The sequence below is a fragment of the Hyaena hyaena genome, unplaced genomic scaffold, assembly GCF_003009895.1.
Source record: "Hyaena hyaena isolate Hyena2069 unplaced genomic scaffold, ASM300989v1 scaffold_121, whole genome shotgun sequence".
NCBI lineage: Eukaryota > Metazoa > Chordata > Mammalia > Carnivora > Hyaenidae > Hyaena > Hyaena hyaena.
The window spans coordinates 1055492-1061687 of NW_024080753.1; the positions used below are offsets into that span (position 1 = coordinate 1055492).

At 43.6% G+C, this 6196-nt stretch overlaps 1 long non-coding RNA gene across 1 annotated transcript in view; it reads left to right on the plus strand.

Moving 5' to 3' along the window:
• Positions 1-3678, plus strand: part of LOC120235080 — a 5589-nt gene extending 1911 nt beyond the window's left edge. The window contains exon 2 of the long non-coding RNA XR_005529294.1: positions 3428-3678. This is a non-coding gene — a long non-coding RNA (uncharacterized LOC120235080). The remainder of the gene's footprint in view (positions 1-3427) is intronic.
• The last annotated feature ends 2518 nt before the right edge of the window (positions 3679-6196 follow it).

Here is a 6196-nt window from a genome sequence, read left to right on the forward strand (position 1 = left end):
GCCCCGCACACTCACCTCCCTCACACTCACCACCCCGGCCCTGGTCCGGGACCGCCCTGCACACTCACCACCCTGGCCCTGGTCCCGGACTGCCCCGCACACTCAGTGCCTGGCCTCACCGGGCCCCGGGGTCCACAGGGGCCAGGGATGTGACATTCAAACATCAGCTTGGGACCCAGAACCCTGACATAAACTGAAGGTGAGCTCAGTGGACAGATTGACAGACAGTCAGGAACCAGGTGTGTAGTGTGTTTCCAGCGAGCTGTGTACAGCTTACGAACCTGAGACCTCAGAAATGGGCCCACCCAGGCGGGTGCTCGATTATCAGACTTGGTTGGCTTTCTGGAAGGAAAGAAAGAGACTAAAATTTAGGGATTCTTAACCTTTTTTTGATGCCACGGCAGTCTCGTGAAGCCCATGGACCCCCTTCTCAGAGTAATGCTCGAGGTGCATAAAATAAAACACCAAGGATTACAAAGCAAACTATGCTTATAGAAATTAAAAACAAACATTGATAACATATTGTTTCTTTACTAATACATTAAGATCTAGCACCAAGTGTAATAACAACTAGATTTCAAAAAGATGGTAAGAGATATTTTGAGATAACCATAGCATCAGAAATGTTATATGAAAACACCTGTAACTTCTATTAGGTCAAAGATGCAGGGTCTTCTAATATTATCGTGGTGTTGCCAATATTCATAATGGGGAAATACTAAATTTTCCTTAGAGGTTAGTGAAAATGTAGGTGTAATCTTTTTTTTCCCATCCACGTTTTGGGATGCCTCACAACCCTGCAGTTTTATCTGTGGACCCCAAGCTAATAATTCCTCAATTTAGTAATCTTTTGGGATTAACAATGATAGATACCACTTACTGAGGGCTTACTATTTGCCTGTTGGATTTACACCTAATATTATTAATCTTCGTAGCCATTCTGTGATTTAGGTTTTTTTTTCTTTTACAAATAGTTTATTGTCAAGTTGGTTTCTATATAACACCCAGTGCTCATCCCCACAAGTGCCCCTCTCCGTGCCCACCCCCCTGCCCCCACATCCATCAGTCCTCGGTTTTTGTTGTGATTTAGTTATTTAAGTCTATTGAAAAGATGCAGAAATGGAGGCTTTCATAGGTTAAATAATTTGCCTTAAAAAGTCAAGTTCTTAACTCTCAGCAATCTTACTACCATTTTGGTCTTCTAATCTTGATGTAAATGAATAATACTTTTAAAATTTGAACTTAGGTACGAGGTTTTAGAACTGGACCCAAAACAAGGACAGTCAGGCGTTTTTATTACATTGTTTCTCAGAAGGAGACCAGGGTGGTCTAGTGAAGAATAAAAAACAAAGATACATAGAGAAGTTAAACAAACCAACAAACCAACAAACCAAAACAAATAACACAGTATCTTAGGGATTTCATGATCGCTACCCCCTGGGAGAACTCCTTTCTACTTCCTCGTGTTGTATCAGAAACCCCAGGACCTCGGAAATCTTTAACAAAGGCCAATGCCATAGGTTAGATACAATTGTGATTGTTCTCTTTAAAAACTCTTCTGATTCTCTGGCCATTGGTAGCTCTGTTTTTAGGCTTACGCTGTCCTGCGCTTGTAGTGTGGCTGGTTCAGATGGTCTAAGTATACATTGGCCTTTCAAAGATTTAAATTGTTTGTTTCATTTGTTTCTTTTTGCTTTTTAAAATGTGGCTCCTAGAAAATTTAAAACTGCACGTGGGTCCTCACTGTTTCCCCTAGACAGGGCTGGTTTAGTCTCGAAGGGTTGACCCGTGTGTAAAGTTACCATAAAAGGAATAAACTGAAGCATTTAATCTAGTCGTTTTAGTTCTAATAGGTACTAGCCTAGTTGAACGTGATTCTATCCTGCCTTATTTCAGAAAGGAGCATACATCACTTGCAGGGAAGAGCAATATTGACTAAAGGAATCGGGGAAGAATAGAAAAAAGGTAGAAGAGTTGAAAACTAAAAGCCCCAAAGCTAAGGTAGACCCCAGGTCTGGATCTTAGCTTCCTAACGGTTAAGACAAAGGGGAAATCAGTGAGAGAGTCTGTATGTGTACAGGGTGAAAACATACCAGTTGTGCAGGAGGAATGACTTTGCCCGGCCCTGAGCCACAGTGGAGGTTTTACTTGGGACTCATAAAGGGGACACTGTGATGTAGGGCACACCATCCCCAGCAGTTTGCCTGCCATGGAGACAGCGGTGGGTTTTATGCCGCTGGGTTTTTATATCTGCTAGTTATGAAGATGTGCTCTCTGGTTAGAACCTTGGGTCTTCCTCCATCCTCCGTGGCGGGCGAGTGGTGATGCACCACTCAGATTCCCTGCCTCGGCAAGCGTAATTCACCAACAGGCCCAGCCACCGTGCTCTGAATTCTGCCTTGCATCCCGCTGAGGCCACACTTCCCACCCGCCTCTCCCAGCCGATGAGTGTATGCAGCAAGGACCCCGGTGCAGGCCCTTCTGCAGAGGGGGTACTCAACTGATGGGCAGCTTTCCTCATGGACTCTCCATGGGCCTGGTTGAACTTTCCTAGCCTTGGGCTGAGGTCTGAGACTCTTCTTGTTGAACCGCCCCTCCCTCTCTCCTTCACTGGGTCATCCCCTCTGGCTCCTTCCTCTTTCTCCCACAGGTGTTGCCCCCAGTAAATCCTGCACATGAAAACCCATCCCAGTGCCTACCTCTCATAGGACCCGCCCTGATACACCTAACCCCATGCTGGGTGGGCCACCAGGTTCACCTCCCACTAAGCTCAGAGGCAACAAGAAAGGACATGAGTTTGAGTCCATCTTTGTGCATTTCCAGCATCTGCTGGCAGAGTTCCAGCTTGCTTGAATCTTCTCTGCTTTCCCTTACCTCCCCACTGGACTGCAGAGATACAGTCCTGAAGAAGCTCCTTAAAGATCCTTCGTAATTACATAAGCCGATCATTCCCTGTTACAGAATCCTTTCTGTGTATTTGTATGTGTTCAATGAGAGAAGTAGCACCAGCAGGAGACTTATACGGGTGCTATTCCCAGCCCCGTGTGGGCATTGCATGCTCTTCCCCTAACCTTTTGGGAGGTTTCTTCCTAAGCTCCACGTGGTTTCCTTCTGTTCATGTGCTGATCTGTACTCTGCTACGTACTGGAGGAGGGCCCAAGAACTCTTTGGAGTTCCCCTTTCCCGGAAGCTCTTTCCAGGGCTCTGTCTGTGAACCTGAGCTGCTGGACTCTACCCTTTTCTACTTAACTTAGGGAGTCTGCTGGGCTCTGCTTGTTTCCTTCAAAATTTTTGAGACAGTGAGATGGATCAGCCATGGAGCTCATCTGGTTTGTTTTTCATCTTTTAGGGATCGCTAGCCTTTGACATAGAGTTTCTTGAAAATCAGTTGTGGCTCATATTGTGTCCTTTGTTTTGGTTGTTTTAGGTGGAGAGTAAATTCAGTAGATTCGTCTTGGTTGACATAAGTCCAGCACATGCATTTGGAATAAATGAACGAGTTTCCCCTTGGCATCCATCCTGAGATTAAGGTGTGTGCGATGAAGGTGTCTGACACTCAGATGGCGCAGTGACCTTGCCACATGGATGTGCTACAGTGGTGTAAGCGTATGTGTGTGCAAACTTTTTATCCACCGATGGTACAAATTTCTTACAGCATTAAAAACTGGCCCTTCAGAAGACTTTTAGAAATGTGTATTTCTGTAAGTGCTGTTTTATAGCAGGGAAACTTTGGGTTGCCTTATGGCAGAGAAATGAATCAGCCTCTAAATTATGTGAGCTAAATTTCTGTAATACTAGTCTACCCATCTACCCACTTTCATACTTGAGACCTTGCAAATTTTCTTGGTTATTTCCAAGTACTGTGTAGGGAGTTAGATATACTGTGAGTATTTGGTAGATGTGAGTTGACCTACTTTATGACTAAAAAGAGAAAACAAGGGTGATTGGGTGGCTCAGTTGGTTAAGCATCCAACTTTGTCTCAGGTCATGATCTCGCGGTCTATGAGTTCAAGCCTGGCAGTGGGCTCTGCTGACAGCTCAGAGCCTGGAGGCTGCTTCAGAGTCTGTGTCTTTTCTCTCTGTCTCTCCCCAGCTCATGCTCTGTCTCTCTCAAAAATAAAAATAAAACATTTAAAAGATTAAATAAAACTTTAAAAAGAGAGAGAAAACACATTCTGAACTGAGGCATGCACTAAATGAACAAAATTGCTAGTAATATTTTGTATATCCCATTGTGGGCCAGGAGATGTGCTAAGAACTTTACATTATTTTTTTACTCTTCTTAATAATTTTGTGAGGTGAGTTTTATTATCCTATTTTACAGGTGAGGCAAATGAGTCTCAAGAAGTAGATTACTTCCACACACACACCAAAAAAATAAATAAATAAAAGAAGAAGAAGAAGAAGGTTATTCTTTCCTCAGGAATCTGTAGCCAGTAAATGGCATAGTCAGGATTTGAACCCAGGTCTGTCTGCCTCCAAATTCCATGTTCTTTATCCTATATTTTTACTCCTTAATGGAGGTTAAGCATACAGTTTGAGGCATAGTATGTTTATTAGTATTTTTCTAGGGAAAGAATAAGCAAATCTGGCTAATTGAAAACATGCAAAACATGGACCATGGAAGTATAGTTTCAGTGGTTGCTGATAAATGGTCTAAAATCACTTATGAATGTAGAAGTCACTAAAGCTTGTATAAAGTACGCACTAGTGCTAATTTTTCATAATGCCAGGGTTTTCATGATAACAAAGTAGATATAAAACCACAGTGTTCTTATTCACTGGAAATAAAAAAGTGATTGGATCTCCTCTTCAGCATAACCAAGCTAATATCTCTCAGCTCTGTAACCCTATCCAAGTTCTGAAAGAGTCCTGAGACTGCGCCCTCCGTCAAGAGTCAAGTCCATCGGCTAGGTGATAGCATCAGTCAGCCTACTGAATGCTTCCAATGTGCTTAGCACCCTGCTAGGTGCTGTGGCAAGATGCATATATTTGAATCATTTAGGGAGTAATTCAGTATGTGCTGGAGGTCAAAGGTTGTAAATAACAGGCCCACTGGTTATTTTTTAGAACGTGAATTAGTATAATCACTAAAATTTTATAAAATTTAGATTTATTCTCTTAAGGAAAATATATGAATTTCTAGCTTATCTTTAAAAAATTTGGGACAGTTCTTGAATTTATCACAATGCCTATTATTTCTTTTTAAAATGTTTACTTATTTATTTTGAGAGGGAGAGAGCATGAGCAAGGGAGGGGCCGAGAGAGAGAGAGAGGGAGAGAGAATCCCAAGCAGGCTCCACGCTGTCAGTACAGAGCCCGACGCAAGGCTCGATCTTACAACCATGAGAGATCTTTAACCAGGAGAGATACTCATCCACTGAGCCATTCAGGTGCCCCGACAATTGAGATTTCTCTCTTCACTTAAGAAAAAAAATCTACATTTACAGCTTCTCTTAAAAAAATAAAAATAAAAATAAAGTCAAGGCTGATCTGTAGATACTTTACCTCTGGTGGCCCAGGCAGTGGGACGATGTTAATGGAATTATGATTTAAAAAAAACAACCAGTGGATTAAGAAAATATTAAAAAGAGGTGGAGCCAAATGTGATGTGGATTATTCCACCTTAGGGGACATTTTGGGAAGGGTTAGTGCCAAGTCAAAGGGTGGGGTCATGAAGGAAAGAACTTGTGTTTTGTATTAAAAAGTTAAGCTGAACCTGTGGCTTGAGAGAGCGTCTGCTGGTACAGAAGCTTTGGCTCCTCTCCTGGTGGGTTCGTCCAGCACATAACATCAGCAGTTGCCATTCTGTGCTGTTTCGCTCTTCTGGGCGCTGGGGTCTGTGGCAGGGATTGTGGGTTCCTGCCTACACTGTTCTCCCCTTCCTTCTCAGCAAAACAGAGCTCCGTCTTCATTCTGGGCTGCAGTGTGCCCCACTGAAAGAATATACTCCAGTTGGCCTTGCTGGATGTGGCCCATGCAGTATAGGCACACATGTTGAGTGGGCTCTCTACGAATTCACTTAAAGGAGGCTGACTAGTTCAGAGAAGTGCCCAGTTTGCCCTTCTCTCTCCTTCCTTCCTGCTGCCTAGAATGCACACTCGATGTTGGACGTGCACCCGCCCCTTTGGGGGGCCCTCACCCTGCGGTTTGCTGCAGCTGCGGTGGCTCAGAGTGACAGAGGGAGACTGGGGCC